Here is a 27,888-nt window from a genome sequence, read left to right as displayed (position 1 = left end):
TTTGGAGCCCTTTAACCTGGGGGAGATCCCTTGTCTAACGAAATTAATTGAATGTGTCTGCAGTCTGGGTACTCCATCTGAATTTAAGTTTTAGCAGTTTCCAGGTATCCACTCCTGTCCAGCAGACCTGATGCCAGCATAGTTTGTGTCATGCACTGCTCCAGGCTCACACGGAATAAAATCCCCAGTACAGAAACAGCCTCTTGCTGTCTCTGCGACTGTGTGTCTGAGCTGCCACTGAACTGCATGCACTGCAGTGCAGTCAAAGGATCAAATGCAGTTAGAAAAAGTTATAGAAGAAACTGTCACAGGCTATTTTTAAGTGCAGAACAATAATGTCACAGAAAACTCCTGAACAGCAGGTTGCCAGAATGTAGGAGAGTGTTATTGAGAAAGGGTTACTCTGTTTTCATCCTCCTCTTATGATGTTCACCTCAGTGTTGGTTATTGGCAGTTAGAGAAAAGCCAGTGGATCAGTTTAATCTTTGGCCTGACTAGGAATAGCCATTTTTGCACCTGTTGCTGGCTCGGGAGAGTCCGAAGCTCTTGGTGGAAACCATATATCAAACATATGTCTCTGATGGCAAATAAAAGTGCTCCATGCTCTTTTCCCCAGGAAAATTACACCTTGGGTATCAATCAAGTGCTGGGAAACTGAGCTGTAGCTGTAGGCATCCATGTGGCTATGGCTGCTAATGTTGAAACAAATAATTGGAACACTGCAGGAACCCTCTGGCCAAGGTGGGAGCAGAGTAGGCAGGAAAGCTAGGGGTCCCCAGAAGCAAACTGGTCAAAATATCGAAGAAATCAATACAGGCAGCAGTCACACTTTAATGTAAATCTGATTGGGATTCATTAAGCATTTAGTTGATCAAGAGAAAATTGGTGGGGAGGGAAATTTGTGACAGGCAGTGTTAATTACCATAGATGGCTAGACACTGTAACTGGGATGCTGTTATTTCTTCCTTTTTCTCATGCTACACGGCCACAAGGAAGTCACAGGCATTTAAATACACTTAGATTTCTTTTCTGCTAATTTTTTTACTGCAACCTTCTTTTCCCTCCATCACTAAACTGCATTCAGTTTCTGTGTTTTTAGTGTGGAGCAGATTATCTGATTTTATACAGATTTAAACGTGGCTCTAAGACTGCATAAAGTTGCCAGCTATATGACAGTGTTTTGTGTGGGCATAAATGCTGTACTGTGTGGATAGCCAGAAGCCCAGTTTCATAGTGAATAAATGCAGGTTTGGCATGTACAGATGCATACTTATTGCTGAATACTTATGTCCTCTCAGCTCTGGGAGCTTCCAGAGAAAGTTGTGTTTGCATGACAATCTTGTTCCCAAGGAAGAATAAAATTCTTGTGCAGAAGCACTGACCCTTAGGCTCTTGGATGAGGGAGGTTTTTCTTTTCTTGTTGTAATGGTTTGAAAGCAAAACAAATGAGAGGCTCCAAGTCCAAGATACAATTTAATAGGAAGAAAGGAAAGAAAGTAAAATAAAATAGATGCAATAATACAAAAGACCACTGACAGAGTCAGAATACAACTTGAGCGGAGTGATGGAAGCAGTTCAGATGAGGTGGTCTTCCTGAAGCAGTGATCCTGTAGAAAGCTCTGGTAGCTCTGTTCCTCTGAGAATCCAGTGGGTAAGAGCCCCCTGTACTGTCCCAAACCCCAGATTATATCCAGGTGAGAATGCTTGGTTCCTCTTCCTGGGTGGAGCATCTCACAATGGGATGATGGGTCATGCAGGGGGTCCTTGATGATCCATTAAACAGAGATAGCTCCTGGAGGGAGTTATCTATGAGTCATGGGCAAGGCATCTCATGGGCCATTAGCAGAAGATAATGGCCCAGAGGGAGGGGGTCTGGGAAAACACTGCCCCACCTGGATTCAACAGTTCATGAAGATGGTGATAGAATAAATACTTTGTGCACATCCTATACTACAACCCAGGACACTTGTGTAGGTTGCACTGAAATTAGCACTGAGAAAGCCAAACTCTGACTAGCAGAAACCTGATTTTTTTTTTTGTGATATTTTATTTATTTTTTAAAGGGACATTTAGTTGGTTTGCTCTGCTCTGTCAGTGAAAAACAAAAGTATGCTGATAAAAGCCTTCAGTTAGATTCAGTGGGAGTCTGATTCACTTGGATGCAGTGAAGTAGCAAGGTGAGTATCTGAGCTTGCACATCCTCCTCCTGAGGCTTGAAGACACACTCTTGCCTTGCTTACTGAGGAGCTACTCTGCTATTCTGCTTTGCCTCAGCTGTGCTGTAAAGGTGAGTGGCCCCTTTCATGCCTAGAAACTTAGAAATCCCTGTTGCCTGACACATTTTTTTGCCTTGATGTTGGAAAGTGAGCTGTGTCTTGGACAGTACTGCCGTGCATACTGACCCAGAGAAACCCTTAAGATTCTTTTATGGGTGGTACAGGGAGCATTGCCATGGCAGGGCTTGGCAAGCAAGAGGTGGTCCTGAATATGATTTATGCAGAGAAATCTCCCTTAAGAGAAGGTAGCAAATGTTTCTTACTGGAACAAGAAGTCATTCCTCTGGACTTGAATGTAAATTCTATTGGTTCCAGCTTAAGTCCAAATTTTGTGAGTCTAGTCCTAAGGCACCATGTGGCAGGTATTATTTTCTAATTTAATAAATCTTTTCTCATCTATTGCCCCCTCACCTGTTCCTAATCCCAGCAGACACCAGTATTAGAGACAATTACACAGCATCTCCATTTCCCGTTTCTGTATTTTGTCACACTCAAGTATTTAATCAAGGAGTCGATCAATATGGATGCCTGTTCCCCTGCCCTGCTCTTCCTGGGTGAAGAGGCCATCAGCAGCAAAGGGTGCTAGACTGGATTTAAAAAAAAATCTCATAAAGATTAGTCTTGACATTTGATATAGGCCCAATAAAAGGTGTCACACTAAAACCCCACCTATTTTACCTTTTGTTTTTTTTCTGTAAAATAATATAAAAAAGATAAAATGCTGCAAGACTTTTTCATTTTCTGCACCCCTGTTTAAAGCAAATATGTTCTTTCCCAGACAATGTATAAAAAAATAAAAAAAAAAAGGCCACAAAGTACCGGCTTTTATAGCAGACATAAAAGGTGTACCAGTGCCCTCTAATAAATACAGATGGTGTTTGATCTGTCTGGATCTACCATGCAATGAGTAAGACGGTTTAATGACAAAAGACTGTGCCTTCCTGGAGAGCTTGCTATCCTGATAGGGAAAGAGCAAGTCCACTTCAGCTCTGCCAGAGAAGTTTTAATGCCCTCTTACCAGTCTCTGAAGAGGGATACGGTGTCCACTGAGAGGTTACTGCAGGGACAAGGGAGAAAACTTGCCTGGGAGAAAAGTTTCAAGAAGAGCAATGTAGGAGCCCTGAAGGACTCTTTTGCACCTTGTCAGAGAAAGCTGTGGGACGTGTTCAGCAGGATGGAGCCGGTTGCCAGAGAGACTGGAAGGACGTGGCATGTGAGCAAACAGCCCTGAACCGGCTCACTTTCTGCCATACTTCACTTTTTTCATTGTTGCAGAGGACTAACTGCTGTCTCTTAGGCAATTACTTTAAATTGTTCTTAGATGTGTAAATCTAGAGTGGCTTATCACTGTTCTTTGGATGTGTAAATGTGGTTGAGTTCCTAGGAAAGAATGCTCCTGTGTCCTCTTTGAATGTAATGTAACAGTAGCATAATGCTGGAGTGGGCAGGGAAGGATCAACACTGTTTTCTCTGGACATGTCATGTCGAAAGCTGCCCTGGTCATATAGAAAAGGAACATGATCTGCCATAGCAGGAAACCCTGCTCATGAACTGGGGAGGGTGCTGTGTAGACACCGGTTCATGTAGTAGTGGCCGCTGCGCCAGGGCAAATTTGCTGATCATATACTGCTGGAGTCCTGCTTCCATAAGCAAAAATACTGAAAATTAATTCCAGCAGTATTGCATTTCTCCTTGGTAAGTGAGATGGAGGCTGACTTAGCATGGAAGGTCTGATTGACATAGATCTGGCAGCTGACTACAAGACCTGCAATCAGAAATGGTGTATCAGGAAAAAAAAAGAACATTTTGAAAGAAGCTTGTGGGACTCAGACTTTCTTTAGGAGAGGTGAAGTTTAACCAAACATTTCTCCAACTACTTTGGCTTCTGGGTACCTTAAGATTTCAGTAGTCAAAGCAACAAGGCTTCAGAAGCTGTTTTCTGGACTGTGCATTCCCTTGGACCTTGGACTGTCTGAACTTGATCATCTGCAAAGATATTTGCATGGATATCTTGAATATATGTAAACTGAATGGGTATCCAGCTGGATGTTGAAGAAATTTCTCTGGGAAACTGAAATTTGTTTCCTATAGCTATTACTTCTACTTCAAGGGTCTCTAAACTGCTGTTTGGAAGTGATGTTTCACTGTCTGTAACTGCAAATGTACCCAGAGTAGAACAGTTGAATTATCTGAGCAGCAGGGAAACAGCAGAGATCTGTGAAGCTCGTTGCCTGCATACCCCCAGCTCCTTGCTCAGCCACGAGCCAGCCCAGGAGAAGAAGTTCCCACCAAATGCCACCTGTGAGCCACCATATGGAGCCAGCGGGAGATATGCCACAGCTGCTGGCAGCCGCAGCCTTCAGGAGAGAGCCACCTCACAGCAAATGATGATGAGACAGGGTCAGGGCGTGCATCAGTTTAGTAATGTCTCTTCATACTTTCTAGCTTTCCAGCAGCCAGGAAAACAAATTGCCTGCGGGCACAGCAAAGGCCAGGGTTGCCATCAGCTCAGCGAAATCGCTGGCGGTAATAGTCCCATCGACATTTCCCTCGGCAGCAGCGGCTGTCAGCACAAGGTGCTCTCATTATCTGTGGGCTGGGCTTTCGTGGGATCACTTTGTGTTTCATTTCAGTGAGAGTCACTTCTCACCTGTCATGTTCCTGGTGAGCTGCTCCCCACAGGGTAGCAAGGACAGGAGAAGAGAGGCTCAGAGAGAGATAATGTGTATTCCAGTGAAATATTGGAAGTAACCGGATGTGCCATTGCTTGCAGAGTGGCAGGAGGGAAGCCCAAGTGGTCCAAACAACCCTTTAGCTCTATAGGTGTCTCTTGCAGTGGTGTAACCCAGAGGAAAAAACATGCCAGAGTAGATATTTGTGTTGTAGTCCTCTGACAGGAAAGCTGACTTTAGCAGGTACGGCTGACCCTTCTTCCTCATCACTGCTTCTTATTTCTCTTGGCCTTTTATTCCCATAATGGTTTTGGTTTTAAACCTTGTTTTAAAACATCCCCCATGCCTAAGGCTCATTACTAGTGCGTGCCAGGTACATTAAAATGTCAGTAACCAGTCCTACAGAGCTGCTGGGTGCTGCTGCTTCTTCTAGCCTTGCCAACTGAAGTTGGTGTCAACCAGGAAATGTGGGACCTACTTCCTGGGTCATGCCATTTTTGGTCCACAAAGACAACCTCTATTCAGCACTAAGGTGTACAACTTATTACACTGCCACTTCTCCAGAGAACCAGAACATACAGGCAGGAACCTGGGATAAGGGTCTTGAAAAGTGGGGTGTGAACCTGGTCTTTTCTTCAATTCATGGCAGAAGCAGAAGCAGCAGTGGGAGCTGTGCAGCTAAGAGGACTCTGGGGCTGGCAAACCAGGTGCCAAAGTACAATTCCTCTCTCACCCACTTTGTCATCAGCATATTGGTTTTAACTTCTGTAAAGATGGAGTGTTCTCTCAGCAAAGGAAACTCAAAATATTTCCATGGCTGTGAAATGCAGACTCAAGAGACATGAGTCATTCAGATTCTCATTTTCCAATGGGCTTGATAGGTTTTGAGAAATGACTGAGTTGCATGGCTTAGTTGTGCAGTGATTTGCAACAGGGCACAGTGTGAGTCAGGTGCTGATGCTCTGAGCTGGAAATTTGCTGTCTGACTTAAATGCAGGCCTGAATTAGGACACCCACTCCTTAACACTTCAGAAAGTGGCTATCTGTGGGTACAAGCCGGATAATGGTAAAACCCGTGATGCTTTGTGTGGTGAGATTTCATTTCACCTTTTACCTGCTACTTGTGAATATACTTTCTCCGTCAAATCAAAGTTTGGGGCTCCTTTAATGTCAAATGAAAATTCCTTACCTAGTAAAACAGCCCAATGACTTGTAACTGAGTATTTAGCAACTAACTGAAGCATGTCATCCAAAACCCCTTATTTGCATTTCTTCTTGTATCATCTTCCCTCCTTTCCTGACATACTGCCTTACCTGCATTCACAGTTGTGCTCTCTTTCAAGTAATTTCTTCTGATCTCTCCACCATCTAATTAGAGAAGCAACCCTGAGAGCCACCATAGATCTCAGCTATATGTTACAGCTGTGTAAAATTCACTTTGACATTCAGACAGCTTTCATTTCTCCCTGCCTGAGAAGGAAGTCAGTGAGCTAGAAAGAGGAAATTGTGTGGATTGTGCAGATGGGACAGGGTACCAGCATGAGCCTCATACTGCAGCAGGAAGTGCTTTGTGATTTAAGTTAGTGTCTGGAGGAATGGTAGTCTGGTTAGGCAGCAGCAGGAAGGGAAGCTGAATTTTGCCTTTGGAAAAGAGAGTCCTGGAGTGTGTGTGTGAAGGTTTTGAAGCCTGAGCCTGTGGCTTCCAGCCTCATGAGACTCTGCTGCTTCCCTTTGAAAGGGGCCCAGCAGTGTATGAACTGGATGAACCAGCAGCCATCTGAACTGCCTTGATGAAAAGTCAAAGCCCCTCATCAAGGACGAGGGCATGACCAGAAATGACATAATCACATTTATTTAAGTAAAACTCTGTGGTCTGTTTTATTTGACAAATTATCATAATTGTCCCATTTGGAGGTAGAAGCTATGAAACTGTTTCTGAGCTATTTTTATAATTCACCTGTCATTAGGAACCTCATGAAGATAGCATTACCACTACATTTGTAGATAAAAGCCACACACATACATTTGTCTCTGTGTAATCATGCCCATGGCTGGAGATTATTAACAGGGTCACAAAAGCAGGCATTCAAACAGGAATCAGTACCCAAACTAACACTGCCCAGGAAACTTGTGCTTTGTGTACCTCTGCTCTGATAGTCTTTAATTACTTTATCTCATTGTTTTATACCTCCTTTCAGGGCTCAGGATACACAGCATCCATTTAATGAGCAGCTGTTCAATATTTTGTGTTACCATCACTGATGAAGACACATCCCCTTTCCTTGTTACTGGGAGCTAATCAAACCCTCTTCTGAGGACAGCATGAATCACTTCCACTTGTTTTTTTCTGTGGTGCTTGCTACTGATGTATCTTAACACTTCCCCCATGAAATTGTCTTCAGAAGACGTGTTGAATTGAACCTGGGTGCTCTTTTCCACTCACTGGAGCAAAGGAGACATGGGAATAAGGAAGTGTAAAGAAGCTGTGAGTTTCAGAGGCCACTCTGTGATACCAAGAACACCCTGTAATGTGAGCCAGGCTCTGCTCACAGTGCACCACAGCCGTCGCCTGTAGCTGCTTTCTGTGTGTTTCTGCCGACCACATCCCGAGATAATGGATCAGAAGCCAGAAAACAGCCACATGAATAACGATTAAGTTGCCTTTACAATGCTCAGTACCCTATTGTGTTTACAATCACAGTCTTCATTCCCTGCGAAATCTTTCAACTTAAAAAATTTTAAAGAGAAGGAGCTAGGATAAAAAGCAAGAGTAAAGGTGCATAAGAGATCTTGTACAAATCCTTAGGGAGTTGAAAAGAATCAAATTAAATTAGCCTGCCAGGGACTGTATTATAATTGCACCAAAAAGGTTTCATAGGCATCTTCAATTCTAAAATTTATGTCTTTTGCTTGCTTTTGCTGAATTTGAAACCACAAGAACATTCTTTGCAAGTGGGTGGGCATAAATGAATGGGTGCAACATCCTAATTTTAAAAATAGAGATCTGAAAACAAGATTTCCATCATATAGCTATAGATGACTGGGTATGAACTATCACAAGGTTAGGAACATTTTGGTTACACAGATGTAGACCTCTGCCCCTGAATTAAAGGAGTGTCTGACAGTTTCAGGAGTTTGTCATCATTAGGTTTGGTTTTCTATGTGGGGAGAAGAGACATCCACTTTGCCAACACCTACTCACAGATCCTTCTGTTCAGCAGAACGCTGGTAACAGCTGGGATCATGAGCTCCTCTTCTAGACTCTAAGGGCTGTGTTGTTCTGATGGGTGCAAATGCTTTTGCCAGTTTTCTTGGGTTTGTAACCAAAAAAAAAAATGTTTGTTCTATTCCATCTGTTGAAACCCACTTGGGGAGATTTTCTTTATCTGTTGTAACTCCAGAAGGGAGGGGGTAACTGCCTTCTCTGATAACAAGCCAGCTGTTAAAACCAGGTACGGCATTGTTTCTAATCTCTGCTCACCCTCCCATTCCCTCCATGGAGATAGCTTTTGTTAATGGGACATTTAAGCTCACCAATGACACAACACATTACATCATCTCATTGTGAGATGCTCTACTCAGGGAGGAGGAGTCAAACCATTTCCAATTGGATAAGAGGAGCCACAAGTGTCACCAGACAGCCAGTGTTCCCAATGGACTCCCAAAGGAAGACTGGACTCATCTCTGGACCCTTGGCTCCACAGGACCATCTCTGCTTCTAACAGGACCACATCTGCCACTTCAGGAGGGCTTACTTTTGGACTGTTTCCAACACCCTGACCAACAGGGTGTCAGGTTGTATTTCTAACTCTGTCAGGGTTTTCTAGGATTTCTTGTTTGTTTGTTTGTTTGTTTGCTTGCTTATTCTTCTGTACCACAACATTTGTATTTTTTTTTTCATATCCCTAGTAAAGAGCTGTGTCCAGGGGTGTCGTTGTGAGGTTTGTATCCCCAATCATCTGTTGGGTCTGGGAGCAGGGGGAAGGGAGAAGCATGTGGTTTGTATTCAGAAACTTTCCTCCACTGGCTGATCTTGAGAGTCGGATTCAGCAACACACAGCGAGGGATGAAGAGATCGTGGTTTTTTTCCTTTTTCTCTCAGTAGTTAGTTAGTTGTTTAGTGAGTAGCTAGCAGAGGGAGAGAAGCTTTGTTTTTTTCCTTCTCCTCCTGTTTTTTTTTCCCCTTTTTTTCTTTCCTGTTTTTTTTTTTTTTTTTTTTTTTTTTTTTTTTTTTTTTTTTTTTTTTTTTTGCCTTCCCTTGAAACTGTTACAATCTCTCTGGACTGAGGACATGAGGGAGCGCCATGGGGGCTCGCACCTGGAACCCACCAAGATTCCATCCTGTGCAGCAACGTTTCCCAGCACCAGCGGGACTGAGACAGAGCAACCACTTCCAGGAAGGACTTCTTTTCCAAATCTATCATCTCTCCAGAGCAGCACAAAGTTCTTGTCATCGAGTACTGTCCAATTTATTGTGCTCGGGAGTGCTTTGCCTGTTTAATAAACAGGGTTCTTTCCACTTCTTTCTGAGAAGTTTTTTTCCAAACCGGTTGGGAGAGGAGAGGGAGGGCCTCTTAGGAGGTTTCCTCCCAAATCTGCCTTTAACCTTTAACAAGCTGCTATACCTATTCCCAAAATCTTTGCCTGACAGCCGTTATTTGCAAATTTATAATTATTTGGAAAAAGTGTGGGTGTGGGTGTGGGTGTGGGTGTGTGGTGTGTGTGCAGTGGTTACATTCCAAAGGAGACTCCAATCTTCTCTGGTAGATACCTGTCTATCTAAACCAAGACACCAGTGAAGGACTTATTGGCTTCATCTGCCATGGAAGGAGAAAGGAAAGAAAAAGAAAAAAAAATATAGGAAAGCCAGAAAATACATGTGAGCATTCGGCAAGAATTCTTTAAGTGCAGCTGGATTTAGCAAGGGTTCTGTCGTTTCATCTTCTTTATTCTCTGAGTGGTAGTTGTTGAATATTTGTTAAAAACATACAATGTTAGTTTTATATAAAGATGTGATCCTCATTAAACTGCACTAATGACCAGAAATCCCAAGACAGATTGATATATTTGTGAAGTTTACACAGGAAAACATACAGTGTCCCCTAAGGGAAATAGGGGAAACCTGAAGCTGATGTATTATATTTGGAATTGATTTTGAAAGTTTTTTTTGTTTAATTTGTTTCAGGGAATACTTGACAGTCAATTGGTGAATCCACTGGAGAGCATATTACAATACAAGGACAGTCTAAAAACTTGGGATCCCTGTTCTGCTTTTCAGTCCTTCCTAGAGAATGGGGAAAGGGTCCTGCATCTTGATGAAAAGATTCAGGCATCTTCAGCAATGAAGTGTTTCTGAGTGAGCTTTTCAAACCATCTAATCTGTTCATCAGCTAAAACAGAAGTTGCCAGGCTTTGTCTGGCCTCTGTTATGATCAGTGTACTAAATGGTTTCCATGGGTATTAGATGTTTCCAAGGGAAGAGTAGAAGTCTCCCAGGTGACAGTTCTGGAATCACTCTATTTCCTTTCACCTGTCTTCTCTGTGTGTCTCATTTATTATTTGATATTTTTGTCAGTGGCTGGAAGCTCTTCTAAGTTCTGCACAGGAATAACAGCAACTGGAGCTGAAATTCTAGTTCTGGAGATGGAGAGATGGAGGGAAGCACAAAAAACTGAAGAAGGAGAAGGACACAAGCAGTGGGACTTTTTAGTCACTTTGTCTTTCAGAAGACCATCCTGCTGGCTCCTGTAGGAACACTGACTATCTTCCAGGAGGTATCTCTGCAGGAGCACGGCTGCCCTAGAAGAGAGGTGCTGCTTAGAGAACACATGGAGTTGAGGGAACAAGGACAAGGGGCAGGTGCAAGAAGTGTACACAACCAAATCTCAGAGAAGTATGAAAGGTAAGGATGGAGATTGTGCATGGCAGGAAGCTTAAATAAAATTCCAATCAGGGGCTCTTTATCTGACTTCATTATGAAAAGCTATGCTGTCTACAGGATCAAGTACAGCATGATGTGATGCCAAGAGGTTTGCTGCATGATATCAAATAGATCATCTTCCTATTGTGTGATGGTTTCTCAGGTATTTTTTTGCCTGAAGTCGCTCAAGTTCTTCTTGTGAACACTTGACTCCATTGAAACATACCAGGCTTTGTCTTCCTGTTTACTCCATCTTCACTCTGTCCCATCTGTTTCAGACTTAAATTATTTCCTATTTTGTGAATCTCATTATGTATCTTCTGTTTCTTGGAAATGTTCACCATAGAAAGCAAAGCTACAGTGAAGTTTATTTCCAAGGGAGCCACTGCAAGCCCTTTGGAATCATGTAGTGTTTTGTGCAGTGATTTTGTGTCCTGTAAAATGTCACCTCTCTTGGCTGCTCTACAGGCAGCCTGAACAAGCAGGAGGAAGAAGAACTCTGTGCTATCAGTGATGAATAGGAAGGCACAGAACAGAAGATCTTGAACCTCAATGGAATTTTCAGGTTTCCTCATTTCCAGCTAGAGTGTTTTGAAGTTTGGTTGGAAAGAGCATCCAGAGCCTCCTTTGTGATTTATGATCAGCCTGACCAGCACAGCTGGCTGCTGGCTTCAAGCAAGTGTCGAGGCAAGCTGTGGCTGTCCATGTGTCTAGCTGAGGTTCTGTGAGTGCCACTGTATTGCTGTGATGTAACAATTTTTGTGATGACTACCAATTTTTGAATCTCTAGCATAAATAAAGCTTCCTCTCATTGTACTGCATCAAATTTGTGAACCCACTTGAACAAGTGGGTCTTGCAGAAGCTGCTTGCTATATCCTAGGACTATCAAAGCTGGTGTGCTGTGGACAAAGAACATTTTGCTTTATAAATTACGTTGAGCTGTTCTGGACACATTTAAAGTAGGAAAACACTGTATTTTCATACACATATTTATGTCAACTGTCCTTTTTAAAATGCCAATACTTGAAATAAATTCTCAGGGAGTCCTTACCTGTAGATAAATTGCACTTTTTGAAAACAGGCATGATGAAAGAGTCTGAGGCCAAGAAATCAGAGAAAAGGGATGATTCTATGGATGTACTTTAGGGAACATTCCCAAGAGTTTCCTCCATGTATACGTAATCCACAATGATGATGAGTCCTGGGGAGAAGAATTCTCTTTCTATGATTTTAATGCACTGGACATGCACAGAAAAATTCTGGTGCACATTTGAAGCAGCACTGGTATAATTTTCAATTTTGCTTTTGGTTTGAATGGAGATTTTTACCCTTTTTCTGTTAGCTGTTTCTCTCCAGTCTAGTTCTGAAATATGCATTTTGAAAGGCTTTTTATAGGATGCCTATCTCAGCTTGAGCAGAACTCATTAATTTTCTGAAGTATTGAACCAAAAGGTTTAACGAAAGTACCTCTTTTGGATTTGTAGTTATTTTGACCCTTCATTTTTATTTCTAATTTCTAGTTTAAATTAATAAACCCGTTGGAACTCACCACCTGCTTTCTAATTAATTAATGATAATTGTCCCGTGTGTTGGGTCTGGCTGAGATGGAGTTAATTTTCCCCATGGCAGCCCTCATAGTGCTGTGCTTTGTGGTGTGGTCTAGAAGGGTGTTTTCTACATAAGCAGTGTTTCGGTTGCTGCTGAGCAGTGCTTGCACAACATCAGCACTCTCCCTCCAGCATTCCTCCACCTCACCAGTAAGCAGGGGGTGGGCAAGGTCCTGGGAGGGCACGCAGCCAGGATAGCTAGCCCAAACTGACCAGAGGGATATTCCACACCATATTGACACCTGCTTACTGAAAAAGGATAAAAGAAAGCAGTAGGAGTGGGGGCATTTTTTACTATAAGTTTTATCTTTCAGAGAAACTGGGAGGTAGCTGTACATTGCCTGCTGATAGGATATAGAGAATAAATCTTTTACTTGCCTTTGATTCCATGCATGACCCTTGCCTTTTGCTTTATTAAAGTGCCTTCATCTTGGCCCATAAGGGTTTTTTTGATCTTATTTTCTCCCCCTTGATTTGCAGAGGAGGGGAGTAATGGAGGGGCTTGGTGGGGTTAACCCAACACGCCCAGGAATTGTATTGCTCCCTGGAGGTGACTGGTAGCCTTATTTGAAGTCTTGTTAACAGCAAAGTGCCTCTCCAAGACACAGCTCCAGAGCTGCTGTAGACAAGCCATTACATGAGAGCTTTTGTTCTCTGCAAAAATAAAATAAAACAGAAATAGAAGTCTGAAATTCTCAGGTGCTGGCAGTAGGCTGGAAAGTCTGATGTAGCTGTGTACTGAGTCTCACAGTTCAGAAGGGAGACAAAAGGAGACTATCATGAATCCGTAAGTCAATTCAATTCATCAATTCAAGTCATCAACTAATTGTTTTTACAATTGTAATTCTTGGGTATTTGATTTACAATTATTTTGTGCTCCTCAAACTGGCAACCTCAAGATTTATTCAACCCTTTGGTCATGGTGCTCTTCCAAGCTAGGCTGCTAAACTCCTGTGCAAAAGCACATTAGGCAAAGCAAAAAGGAATAGGAGGTCTCAGTCAGAGTCTTAACCACAAGGTCCCTATTTTCACTTTTTGGCCCAGGAGCTCCATGAAAGTTGTTTTTGCTTTGCAAAGGCATCAACTTCCACATACTTACAGGATGGGGAAAAAACCCCCCAAAACCCAACAGAACTGAAAAAAAAAAAAAAAAAAGAAAAAGAAAAAAACCAAGCCACAAAACCCCCCCTCCAAAAAACCCCAAACAAACAAACAAAACAACCTACCCCCAAACAACCCAAGAACACCTCAGGTACAAATTAGCTCATCTCCAAACCGAACACAGGCATGATAATTTGATTTGTGCCAGCTGAGACACCTACTCTTGGCCCTCCCTGCAGTCAGTCTTGTCTTTATTTTGCAATGAGCAAAGAAGTTCTATTACAGGGAGCGGTTATTAAACCTGATATTTCATGAAAGCTGGCTTTTCACCTAGTAATAGCATGTATATATTTTCAAAAGTAGCACACTTCAAGGTTAAACTATGCCTGTGATTTTGCAAATGGTTGTATTAAGACAGCAGCTTTGTGTGCAAACATTTGCAGTTAATTGCAGGAAATCTGAGTGTGGCATCAGGACTGAAGAAACAGGTACAAGTGATTTACACTTCAAAGATTTCCCAATAAACATCAATCCAAGCATTTTACACTTGGTTCCACCATAGCTTATATAGGTGTAAAACAAGAGTAATTTTATTGAGGGCATGAACCGTGCAAGGCTAAAATGGCACAAAGCAAGCTCCATAAAGATGTCATTGTTTTAGCTGAAGCCTTACTGGCACTCGTTATGACTAGGAATAAACTATTTCACTCAGTGGCAAATACTGGAACCTGTGCCAATGTGTATTTGTATTTATTTGATAATATTGCTTCACACAACAATGGCTTGTGGAGAAATTATGACCAACCCTATGTGTGACTGGGAGAAAGATTTTTGAAACATTTGTGATAATAACAACTATTTCTAGTAGAGGAAGATTTGGAAAGGAAGAACATCAAGTGACCACTTACTATTCTTGTTATTAAATTAAGCAAAGATACTTGTCAGCTGAAGTGAAACCAGAATTGAATGGAAAATGTAAAATAAAATGTAAACCACTCTTTTCAAATGAAAACAACTCTAGTCAATGGTTGTTCAAGTTTTAGGCATATCATGTCAAGATCCACAATCAGCAAAGCATCAACTTGAACATAAAAATTTTAATTTACTAACTGTTGTAGTGATTTCAATACTGGGGCATGAAAGTGGTACAAGGGAAAGGGGAAGCAGACCCACACTTTATTGAAAGGGATGCTCCAGCTGTTCAAGCAGGTCAGACATCCCAGCAAGGGACACCTTTGCCTTCCCTTCTTCCAAGGACTTTGAAAGGATTACCAGCATGCAATTCCTCTTCTGGCTGAGGGTCTTTATTGTCTAAAAAGTTGCTTTTCACTGACTTGAATGTATAGCATGTTTGCAGTGTAAGCAGGGAGTTCTCCATAATGTCATTGATTTTTCAGAGTAGAATGTTATTATCTGACCTTGTCATTCAAGATGTTTGGAAGACATCTGAGTGTGAGGTTTTCTTCTTAAGATTAGAAGTACAGTCTTGAATAATGTCTGTGTGAGCTAGTCTTTCATCACTGGACTGGTAAACACTGCTATTTTTATTTACACATGTAATAATTGAGTGAGTCTGAAATTTCTTTTAGGACATTTCTTAAGATAATGTTTGCAGGTGCCTATGAAAAAGATGTTGTGTGGGGAGAGATTTTGAATGGACTTTAAAACTTAATATAATGAAAAATTTAATGCATGCAGAGACATGTGCTATTTACATCTAAATACTATCTGTGATATTTACTAGATTGCAACTGTGTTTGAACAGAGGAGAGAAAGAAATTCTGATTTTTCTTTTCCTAATAGAACCAGTGCAAAAAACAATAGGACTCTGGATGGCAGGGATAAATCCAGTTCTATTGTATATTTTGACCAATTTAATGTGATAAATAGTTCAGTAGATCAGAATTCTAGCAATAATAGGCTGTTAGTGCTGTGCAAGTCCAAAACATTTTGGGAGGATGTGAGTCCAGTGTTTTATTCTGAATTACGGAAAAAAATTATGCTCAGTCATTTTGTCGGAGTGCTTCAGATCTGGCACTGTCTTATGCGTCAGTGAAAAATCTTTTCTTCTCTTTCAGGTACAACTTCATTGCTCACGATTCAGGGCAAGGGGGGGGTTCAATTGAGAGGACAGTCACGGTTCCGGAAACATCATGATGGTATTGAAGCTTATTTTACCCAGCAAATTATCTGTGACATTTCATTTGAAAACTAAGGTTTAATAAAAAAAAAGGAGTCTCTAGCTACAGAAGTAGTGGCAAATACACGGGACAAGCCTTGAGAAAAAAAGGTTTTTAAAGTTAACCTTGGGAACAAGAGAGTTGTTGGCATGAAGATCCTCTTTCTCTCAAGGGGGCGAGGGGAAGGGAAAGGAGGGGAAGCTCTGCTACATCTGCACTGCTATCAGAGTGCCAATCCCACTAGTGCTATGAAGCAAAGGAGACACAGAGTGAGTTCACAAATAAAAACTCTCCTAGGCTGGTTGTGGAACTCAGGACAGGTTGCAAAGTATGATGGTCTTCTCAGGGAGGAAAAAACTGTTGTGTCACTGGTGCTGCCATCTGACAGGTGTCAGAAAAATGAAGCTGTGACTAGGTGAGTACAAAAATTCACTTTTTATAAATATTGTGCATAACTCAAAATATTTTTAAGCTTCAAGCAGATTTAAAAATTTCTCTTCCTACTTAAATTTCCCCCTGAACTTTCAAACACGGATGTTGTCCTAAGTTCTTCCTCTTAAAATGTGCCAGTGGATACTGGTGTTTGTGAAAAGAGACCAAGGAAGCTGCATTTTAATGCAGATGTATTATTCTTACATATACACACAGACAAATTGTCAGCAAGAGCTGGTGCAATCTGTTTTATCTTCCTAGAGACTCTGGTCTCCACCCGTTAAACTGCCACCAAAGGCTTCAGGCCAACAGGTTTTCTTTTCAAGCCCCAAGTTCACTTTTTTCCAGGTTCCTGTAAGGTCCTGCTCCATCCTCAGAGATACTCTCACTGGTGAATGACTCTTCTCTGTTACTGCTAAGTAGAGTATAAACAGAAAAGAGACTCCCTTCAGCCAGCCAGGGCACTGAGAGGATTCTTGCTCTGATACACGAGCCAGGTCAGTAACCACAGCCTGTGGTGTTCTTGTATGGAAACATCATGATAACATCATGTTACTAGATGTGACGGCCTGTCTTGGTTTGGAAAGACAAATGCCTGCCAGGGAAAGCTGGAGCCTCCATTGGAATGGAGAATGTAAAACCCCTCCCTCTCAAATTGCAATTTTGAAACTAGGGGGCTTTCAGGCAAAGATATAGGAATAAGAATAACAGTTCTTTACAAGGAATATTAAAAATATAATATATTTATATAATATTTATATAATATAAATGGTATATTAAACTATAGTAATCAAAATACAAATGTAGTAGTACAAAAAACCCCAAATAAACAACATTAAAAAAAAAAAAACACCAAAAAACCCCCACTGACAGAGTCAGAATACAGCCTGACGCCCTGTTGGTCAGGGTGTTGGTAGCAGTCAAATTAAGTCCTACTGAAGTAACAGATGTGGTTTTGTTGGAGCACAGACGATCCTGTAGAAGGGTGTAGTTTTCTGCTGAAGGCCCAGTGGTGGCGAGATGTGTCCAGTCTTCCTCTGGAATCCAGTGGAAACAGGCTATCCTGGTGTTCTGAATCTCAGGTTTTATCCAGGTAGGAATGCTTGGGTCCTCCCACTGGGTAGAGCATCTTACAATGGAATGAAGTAATTTTATCAGTCATGCAGTGAGCCCACTAACCGCAGATATCCCCCTGGAGGGAGGATGGGTTGTGGAAGAGACAAAGAACACTGCTCCACCTGGTTTTAACAGCTGGCCCATTTACAGAAGACACCTTCCTCCTTCCCCCTAGAGTCACGAGGAATGCGTCACAGAATAGAAAAAATACTTCCCCAAGCGGTTTCAATAGATAGAAACAGAATACATTCTTTTGGTTACATCTTGCCTTGCAACCCAAGACACAGCCTTCAGGACATAAAGTACACTTCTCTGTGAAGCAAGTGGCACTATTCCTGCTCTGTTAACTAAAAGAATGTATGCTACTGCACATGCAGGTATGTTCCTGTTGCTGTGTGTGCAGTGAAAAGTCAGATTCAGGATTACGACAATGCTTTCTGTGTTCTTGAGGCAGCAGTGCAAAACATGCATGTCCCTTTTATTGCAGAACAGGGATTATAACAGGTGGTTTTGAGGGGGCTTTTAAAGCATGAGCAAATGCAGGACTGTAGCAAACATATGTTTGCCCTGTTACTACTCCTGAGAAGGTCTTGAGAAAGTAATCTAATCTACATCTGCTCCTCCCCTCTGTGCATGCGGGTACAGAACCTGTTCTGTCCCTAAAGGGGAAGCCATGTGGGCTAATTAATGAATATTTGTAAAGTATTTTGTGGAGGAAACCTGCTACATTGTATAATTACCTGATACCAGGCAGATCCCAGGGGAGTGCTTCAGACGGCTGGTGCTCCATCCTTCGCCCCTGTTGCTGAGGCCAGTCTTGGGCTCTTCCTGTGATGCAGATGAGGGGGCCTCTGGGACCTCTGCATGGTGGTTTCTGTAACGTGAGATTTTACTTATTTAAATGAAAAAATAATTTTGTTATCTCTGCAAAACTAGGTATTTGAAGTCTCTCTTTTCCCCTTTGATCTTCACTGCCTTGATTTTTTCTGTTTGCACTGAGACTGTGGGGCTGAAAGAGCACAGAAGAGGGGGCAGGTGGAAAGAAAGCCGAACTAGTGACTATCCCTACCCTGCTTTTCCCATTATGCATGTTTTATGGACAGGTGATCTCCTTAGTGGCCTTGTTGCAAAAAGCCAGAAGGATTTTGCCCTTCTAACCTTAACAGCATTGGTTGCTTGTAGAATTTGTTTGATTGCATTTTCAGTGGGCATTTTCATTTTTTTGTTTGCCTTAACTTTAAAAGCTGTCTCTTAGTGAACTGTCTATGCTGCTGAGAAGGAAAGGAACCAGGCTGCATAAAATTTGAGAGCATGCATTCTGCGATCAATATGTTTTGTAAGAATGATGTTAATATAACCCAGGGATAAAACTTGGCAAAATTTTCTGAGAAGAGCTGATGGGATGATTAGAGAACAGCTCCTCTGGGAGCTTAAACTGTTTCCTTCTTAAAAAGAAGTTTAAGTTTGGCTTTAGCAGTCTGATCATAGAATTAATTTAATTTACAGTCTCTGCAGTCCAAATGTCCCCACAGGCATCTATCTCTGAACATAGCTAAACCACACTGAAGACAGGCCTATTTCTCATCCTGGCCATAAAGGTGACTGAAGCAGATGAAGACCTGTGGTCTGATCCATCTTCAGTCAGGTGTTAAGTCCACAAGACAAAAAGAATCACAGACTGTGAATTAAAGCTGGTGTGGTTTATACTGGAAATATTTAGTAGGTTTATTACAGTGAATGTTGTGAAAGGCATATGATAAACTCTGCTTCATTGTAGGTTGGAAAATCTAGGCAGGCATTTTAACTTTTGTTGGCAAAGAGCAGTGAATCTGAAGAAGTTCTCTGGCTGATGGTAAAGCAGAAACCAGGTTAGATTACTTTTGGGTGAAGCTTTCAGTCCAAATTAATCCTTGTGCTGCAAGTTCCTATGATAAGATCCCCACATCTCAAAGTAAAACTCAGCAACCACCCAAATTCACATGGCCAAACATGATGAGTGGATCAGCAAACAGCAAAGAGTACTAAGAAATTATGCAGGAGTCTGAACACGTTTGCAGAGAAAAGTGGATGGGGCTGTGGAAATATTTTCTTCAGTATTTTGGGACCTGACATGAATTAGATTCTCATGAATGCTGGAGATACAGCAGCTTCAGGCTCGGGGGAATGCACTGTTTTTATTGTCTCTTTGTGCTTTCCTCCGGCATGGCATCATGCAGGGTGAAACCCAGAGTGATCTGGGAAAATGTGCAATAATAATTAAATCATCAGAATTGCAAGAAAACCTGCTCAGAACTCACACCCTGAAAAATAGCAATAGCAAAGATCAAACCTGAAAAAAGAGTAACTCTGTGTGTGAAACAAGAGAAAAAAAGAGAGTCTAGACACCAGAAATCACTAGAGAATTGACGGGGTAGCAATGGTCCTCCTCTTCTCTCTTCCATCAAACATGAACTTGTCTCCTCTTTCAAGGTGAGAATTTGCATCTTGCCTCTGATCAGCCCTCAAGGAGAGTCTCTTCTGTCTATTTTGCTGCCAAAGGTACTCAGCAAGCTTTTTTCTTCCATGTTATTCTTCACATTTTAGAGGACTTCATGGAAAAATGCACAAATACCTCATTATCCTGTGCTAGGTCTCTCATTATAGCTTCCCTTTGTGCAGCCTACAGAAAGGTTGGGCTGCCTGATTTGCAGAGGTCTGCTTGACCCATTGTTTGCTGCCTTGGAAAGCTTGGAAAAATGTCTGCACTCTGCATAAAAGGCTTTCAGAAAGTCATATTGAATTATCTGTTATATACTACGTGTGTACATATATTTAAATGCATATAAATAGGTATTTGGCCAAGCATATATGTGTGGAGTCCCTTTTGCTTGTGTAGTTGTGCAAACTGCCTTCCTCTGAGGATGTGCCAAAAAGAAGCCTGCTGCAAAACGTGTGCTGCAGAAATCCTGGGCAAGCTGTGTTACAGTGAGTCCCTTTGTGCATGGGCTGTTGTAGCTCATCATCTCAGCCTTCTCCTCCCAGACTGAATCTGTCCTCTTCTTTTCAAGGGCTAAATATGCTTCCAAATCAGGATGTTATTTTGCACATTTCTTTCCACACAGAAGGAATGTTTGCCTGTCTGCTGAACATTTTAACAAATATTTTAGGTTCTTTGGCTTTTTATTATTCTGTGTGACACCATCTGCTGTAGATAATTAACTTGTCTACTTCAGTGTGCTTTTTGTGGGCTTCTCTCTCTCTTCATTTTATGTTCACAGGCCACAATACTGCAAGAAATATTGGTTTGTAGCTCTGCTGATGCAGCCTCTTGTGACTCCTTCTCTGACCTGGCAAGTACTTCTGGCAGAACAATATTCATGGATCAGCTGAGATGCTGGGAATTCTGGAACCTCTGCTGAAGGCAGGGATTGTAGCTTTGCTGGGTACTAAACCTGCGCTCAAGGCTGCACATAATGAAGAAGTTCCAGTGGCCTCTTCATCAGGGGTCTAAGCCAGTGGTGATTTTGGCACTAATATTATCTTCCTTTTTTGCTTGCCACCAGCACTCCATAGCAGGGACACATAACTCTGGTTCCAGAAGCAAAGGGAAACATTTTCTGCAGTTGTCTTTTCTCATTACAGCCTTAAAGTTGTCCAAGACAGAGATTAAGGCTGTGTCATTCTTGGTTTTTGTTGCTGTCTTTGCCAAGAAAATGAGTTGTCACAAAATCTCAAGACCTAATCTCTTCTCATTAAGAGCCCCTCTCAGCCTGAGACTTAGGGGAGTCTTAATGAGAACAGACATTGATGCAGTATGAGCATGTTCTTACTGGGGCTAGTCCAGTGGCAATCTGAATACTTCCAATTCTTTCCCCTGCTGGAATTTAGAGATATGTTTCTACTGAGTAGGAAAAGTGAGGCATCTATTATAGGTTCAACAGCCTACAAATACTGAAGAAGCAAGAAGTGAGTGATATAAAAGCCACCAAGCAAAGAAAAAAATACCATGAATGCCCACCTTATTTACATATAGACAATGTCTTTATCTTGAAAATGCAGTGGCCATATAACACAAGGCTTTTTGTCATCATTGAAGGTGGGAGTGGTGTCTACAATGTCGAAATCTCCTGGTAACAAAAGTAATTCTGAAAACCCTGAAGTGCACCTTTGTTCAGAAAAAAAACAGGTGTCTCCCCAGCAGTAGTCGTGTCTGGGAGATACTGTCAAAGTCTAGTGTCTAGGAATGTCCTGTGAGGTCTTGGGACTTGCTATACAACATTTCATGCATAAGAGTTTATACCCATTGTTGTAGAACAATAAATTGACTGTTTGTAATATTTTCTCAGACTAAAAATTGCTCAGTGGCATGGGACTCCCCTGGAAATATGTAAGCATGAAAGGAATTTCTGTGTCTTCCATAGATATGTTCACCTCTCAGCTGCTTTCAGAGTAGCCCATGAATCCTTGCAGGTGGAGCAATAATACATCTTCAGCCATTCATTTTCAGTACTCCAGTAACCTTATTGTGCTCACAAACCAGCCTGTTAAACTCCAGTTGGCTAAAGCCTTAACCGGAATGCATGCTGTAGGCTCACAGACCTCAATAATGACAGCCAGCGTGATATGAGGACCTGCTTTTTTGAGATGTAGCACAGGAATGGCTGTGTTAAGGCGTTTGCTCAAAACTACATCCCATGGATCAACAGAAAGCTGCACTATTTCCTGCTCTTTCCTGAAATGATCAAAGCAGGTTATGTCTTTCGGAAAAGTTAGTAAAACCTTTGTATGCAGTTTCAATCTTCCTGCATCTGGGTGTTTTACCTGCCTCCTGATCTGGGTGTTCAAACTCTGTTTTATTTTACGATCGGGTCCTTTATGCTGGTGTCAACAGTTCAACCCTCATTAAAGCTTCTGTAAGGCCTCTAGTGTTTAATACATTAGCAAACCCTTTATCAGAGCTACACAGGAACCGCTCAGAAAGACCAGCAACACGTGAGCAGGTAGGAAGGGACCTACACTGGTCTTCATTTTGCCAACACTCTTTCTCACTCTTATGTGACTTAGTGTTGAGGCTTTGAAAGTAAAAGGTTGAAAATGATAATTTCTTGCTGGATCTTCAAGTCCAACAACCTGAAATGTAGGACATTTAATCCATCAAGAGACTTTTTAAATTTACCCATATTAAACATATGGCCACAGATATGTTTTAAATGCAGGAGGAAATTATATTTAAGTTTTAGTAAAGAATAGACAACAATGAGAAAATCCTTTTGATATTTTAGCCTTTATAAACATCATCCCTTAGTTATTCTAAAGAAGATACAACATGAAACTGAACTCCTCATTTTGGTCCAGGTCCTTAGCCTAGAAAATTACACTAAAATTGCAGAGGGTCACTTAAGCCCTTTGGATATAACTGTTCATCCTCATCCAGTGCAATCATGAAGATCTATCAGTAAGCCAGAGTAGTTTTCCTTTCATTTTTCAGTCTGTAGACTTTACAGTAACCAAAGCCTTGGACATACCATCGGCAACAGTACAGTCAGCTGAAATTCACCAGTCCTTAAGCTTTTGCTCACAATGGTTCTGTGTACCACAGGCTAACAAGAGAAATCTGGAATGCCTCTAAACTGTGTTTTGCTATTCCTTTATGTGGGCACTCACCATCATGAGTTGAAAGTATGATACAGGGGATACTAGCTGCTCTACAGTGTCCCACAACACATAAAATGGGTAATAAATCGTGTTTGGAGCTAATTGGGCAGGTACCACAAAAAATAGGACAATGGATTGATGTTTTTGAGTTTATTTACCCTTCTGCCTTCCTTTACAAATGTTCATCTTTGATTAAACCTGAAATGATAGCTTCAGAGAATATACTCAATATATTGACTAAATATACTGATCTTCTTGTCATCAATTTTGAAACAAGAGAAACATTAAATTTTATCCCTCAAAACAAATAATCAAAAAACCTAGCTTTGATGCCTTCAAGTCCAGAGGTTTATGTGTGGAATTCAGAATGTGAATACAAATTTGCTATAGGAGCATTACAGGCTACTGCATATATAGATATGTTCCAAGATGTTAAGTAGAAAGGTGGCCTGCCTAGCAGGAATAAACATTCCCTACTTTTCAAAACAGTCTCTAAGCTTAGTGATGGCTGGAAACAAATGACTGGTGCCTTCACTAAGTGTAAATTTCTGGTCCTTGCTGACAGAAATCCCCACTGAAGGTATGCAGGTTCTCAAAGTGCAAGGTGAGGCCTCAGTTACTCAAACTTTCATTTACTCTATCACAAAGCTCATTCTCTGCTTATGCTGTAAATACGGGTGAGTTACCTGTGCCAATGCCAAAGGTAAACATGGTGAAAATCCCTGCTGATGTGAATCTTTCTTCTAGCTCAGCATGACGTCTCCAATTAGCCATCATTTCCTCTTCTTTTCTAAAATATTTTTTTCAAATTCCTAACTACAGTGTTGCCTCAAAAATGAAAGAGCTATTAGATGGACCAAAATAAGGGTGCTCTTTTTTTTTTTTTCTTAATTTGCACACACACATATGTCCCTATTTTCAGCCTGACTGAAATTTTGTAATTTATTAGTTTTGCAGGAGTACATTTTTGCACTTTTGCTGACTTCCAGCTTCAAATGTCAGGGAGCTGCCAGGGAACTTAATATCATTCCTTGTGTAGAAAAAGACTCCTCAGACTGAAGGACAATAAATAGATCCTTCCTATAATTTGAAACATGGTCTGGTGTTCTCAGGAGGGTGTTCTCATTCTGCTAGTTCAACTGTGGCACGAGCAGGACAGCAATCAAATGTGAATGCAAAGAGGAGCAGAAATGTTTCAAGGAGAGAGAAGCACATCAGAGCCTCAGACTTCATTTGGATTAACATTTTCATTGCACTGTGTCACTATGGAGGGCAAAGAAGGACATTCTTTACCCTTCATTCCCTACATTCCCTTCAAAAAAACTTAGGAATAAATGATGACAAGTCCAGATTGATTGATCTAACATAAGAAACTTCCATCTTTTGCTAAATGTTTTGCTTCATTGGGAACAAAGCATGCACATTATTAATAACATTAGTAGAATTTAGAGCCATTCTTAATATTAGAAACAACTTATTTATCAAGGTGACATTCTATCGCTCGTGTTCATTCTAATGCAGGTACACAACTGCTATAACTAATTTTATAGCGTTAACAAACTATTAACAGCCAGTGCAGTCATGAAGTAATGTGGTTGTAAACATTTTTGTGGAATGTTATAAACTCTCATGAAAAGGTAGCGAACCAGTAGCTGGAGCCTAAATTACACACATACACACAGACAAACACACGGGTGAAATGAAAAAGAAAAGTTTTGGGAACAGTGCTTTTCTAAATGGAATTAATGTCGGTGTGCATATGCTATTATTATAAAATATAAATCATGGTGTTGGCAATGTAAAGCTCCCATTTTAGAACTATGTGTGTCTTTTCTGAATTTAAAAAAAATTCACAGAGCACCCATAGCTCTTGTAGAACCAATTGTAAGGACTGCACACTTTCCAGCTTCCCTAATTACTCTGGCATATGGCCACAGAACTAATCCCCCTGAAGAGCCCTCCTCCAGCCTCAGCCAGCATTTTTTTTTGGACAACTCCCACTGGAAAATTGGAGTCCTCCAACAAAACAAGTAAAGCAACAGATCCAAGCTAAGAATTAACTCAGCTGGGGCTAGAAGCACATCTGAGAGACAGAGATGCTTTCACCAAGTGCCTAAATAACTGCTCAATTTCCCTTGAGGTGAAATTGCATAAATTTCATCACTTCTGCTGAAAATTACCCTTGATAGGGTTATCTCGAGAGAGATCTCCCAGGAAACCATGGCCCAAACTATTGAGGGATTTAAGAATTAAAGAAGCAGCATCATAAATTCTCCCAGACCCAAGCAGGACTTGAACAGCTCCTGGCCAGTGACAGAACACTCAAAACCACTAGGAAAAAGCACCCACCCCCAAGAGGAACATAGTTTCTCCTGAGCAGAAACCATGGAGTGACCCATCATCTAGCAGCAAATCCAAGGGGTTTCTCTCCAAGCTCTCTATGCTCCTTCTCTGATGTGCAGGATGTGACCTACTTAAAGCCAGCTCTAGAGAGGAGGAGGGGAGCTGATGTCAGCCATGCAAATCAGACTGATTTATATTCTGATGCAATCAGCCACAATCACAAAATCCACTTAGCTTGGTGAGGACTCCAGCTACTTTGTTCAATTACACAATTATCATATTCCATTTAATCCCCAAATCAATTCCTGTATTTAGAATTATTTAAGATGCTTCAGCAATTATACCTAATTAGGTTCTATCAGTAAAGTAAATAAATGATGTGATGTGCCAATCAGATGACAGCAATGCCAGCTGAAGGAAAAGGAGCTCCTAAGTCCTCTGCATCATGCAAATGAGTGTTTGGGTGTTACAAAGCCATTTGCTATTGCATTGGTGAGAAGAAAACCACTGAGCCCAGATTTGTTATTAACCATTCAATCATTTCAGCTGTGCCACCTTGGACACCTGCAAAGCTCTTTTTGTTGGGTAGTTTGGCCACTTCATTTCCCAGCTTAATTTTTATAGAAGGCTCTGAAGAGATAAAGCAAAGGAGGGAAATATCTGTTCTTCTCATAATCAGGTGCTACCTGTCCTACCTATAGAGAGAGGTTTTCAGACCAGTTTGAGAGGGAAAGGGGCAAGCAAGACTAGACTGTCCTAGTACTGGAGAAGAAACCTCCAGAACCCTCCCAGTCCTCACAGGAACCCCATGCAGGGTCAGTGACTGAAGCTGTGTGACAGCATCCCCTCCAGCCTCAGGGAACCTTTTTTTTTCCATAGGCAGACTGGGCTGTTTTAGAGTCTTCTGATGCACTCCAGACTCCACTGAACCAGCAGCTGTGTACAGTCTGTCACCATGTGATTATGCTTTCCTATGGGAAAAGCAGCCAATTAAAAAAAAAAAAAAAGGCTCTGCTTTTTGGCCATTTTATTTAGTTCTTGCAGTTTTTTCTTTATTTCAGCTAGGATGTCTGGCTTTCAGGAACAGAAAATTATTTCTTTAGTGTCATCCCATTCTGTCTTGAAGAGCAAAGGATTTTAAAGCAGGGAGCTGTAATGCCAAAGCACAACTTTCTACACCTTGAGCTGAAGAGCTCAAAGCTATGGTATTTCCATTAAAAAGAAGCTTTTTTAAAAAACAAAGTCTATTTTTAATCTCCCACACACATTGAGAAAAGGTTGTGACTAGTGACTTAAATGACTGGACAACCTCTTTTTCAGCTGCTGAGCACGAGTGCCACACAAACATACTACTCTACAGAACTGCTGTGAGGGAATTACTGGAGAACACCATGTAATTATCAGCTGCAGTAACTGTAGTTATGTGTTAGATATGACAAAATCATTAAAGCTAGTGGGTTTAAAAGTCACCATGAGAGAGACTTTGCTCCCAGGCAGAGTGTGAAGTGTCAGCCTTGGAGATGGGGCCTGGGGTGTTAAACCCACAGCAACCACATGCACTGTCTGGTGGTCAGTGCTTGGCTCTCTCTCCTTCTCTCTCTCCACCACTTGGCTAGGGATGAGTATTGTGAGAAGAGGCTGCCTTGCGTCCTTTTTGATCAAGCCCACATGCCCAAACAAAAGCATTTATTCCTTTTAGGTGCTTGTTTCTTTCCCTGGGATAAAAAGCAAAAGAAGCCTGAAACTCTTTTCATTTAGACTGGTATAGGTCAGGAATTACTCACTGGGCTCAGTGTGGTAAGTGATATCAGGTTTTGTACCCTACCCAGAGCATGTAATTAAATAGCTGATGGTTAGCAAGCAATTGCATTTAATCTGTGTTCCTATAATTTTTACTGGTTTTGTGGGTGTAGTTCTGTTTTGCTCTCTGACTTCCAATTTGTCTTCCTGTTGGACACTGAGAAAGCACCTGGAGTGAATGTTCTGTTTGCAGCAGAGAAGGCTTCCTGGCCGTGCTGTGCACATCCCCTGGGCACAGCTGGCTCCCTGCCAGCAGCTTGGTGCAAAGATGAGCCTGGGGCCAGGGACTGCAGCGAGTAGCCCCTTGCTTTATTTGGGCAGGACTTTGAGCAAACTGGTCTAGTGAGAGGTGTCCCTGTCCATGGCAAAGGGGTTGAAACTAGATGATCTTCAAAGTCTTTTCTAACCCAAAGCATTTTATGATTTTATGATTCTGTGGTTTGCTCCTGGAAGTTCAAACCCCGGTGGAGGTTTCTTCAACTCCTGCATTTAGTAGAGGATTTACAACAAGTATGCTTTTCTCAGGCCTTTGAAACAATCTCCAAATTTACCCTGACTGAGCTGACAATAATGGGATTGGAGCAAAGAAAATAAAGAGTTGGACCACTTAAAGACAGGAGGGTGTCTTGTACTTAGAAGTTGATCTTCTGCAATCTGATTTGTGGCAGGAGCAAAGTTTGTTGCCAATCCACCTGTTTGACTTTTATTGAGCGTTAACACGACATGGGGCAAAACTCAGACTTGCTAAATGAGGGATATTTCAAAAGAAAATGTGAATTCACCAGGAGACAAACCAGAAAAGGAGT

Source organism: Chamaea fasciata, unplaced genomic scaffold (assembly GCF_029207755.1).
Source record: "Chamaea fasciata isolate MVZ Bird 193981 ecotype frontalis unplaced genomic scaffold, bChaFas1.0.hap1 SCAF_3, whole genome shotgun sequence".
NCBI lineage: Eukaryota > Metazoa > Chordata > Aves > Passeriformes > Sylviidae > Chamaea > Chamaea fasciata.
The sequence above is the reverse complement of the archived record's forward strand: the minus strand, read 5'-3'. Positions refer to the sequence as shown.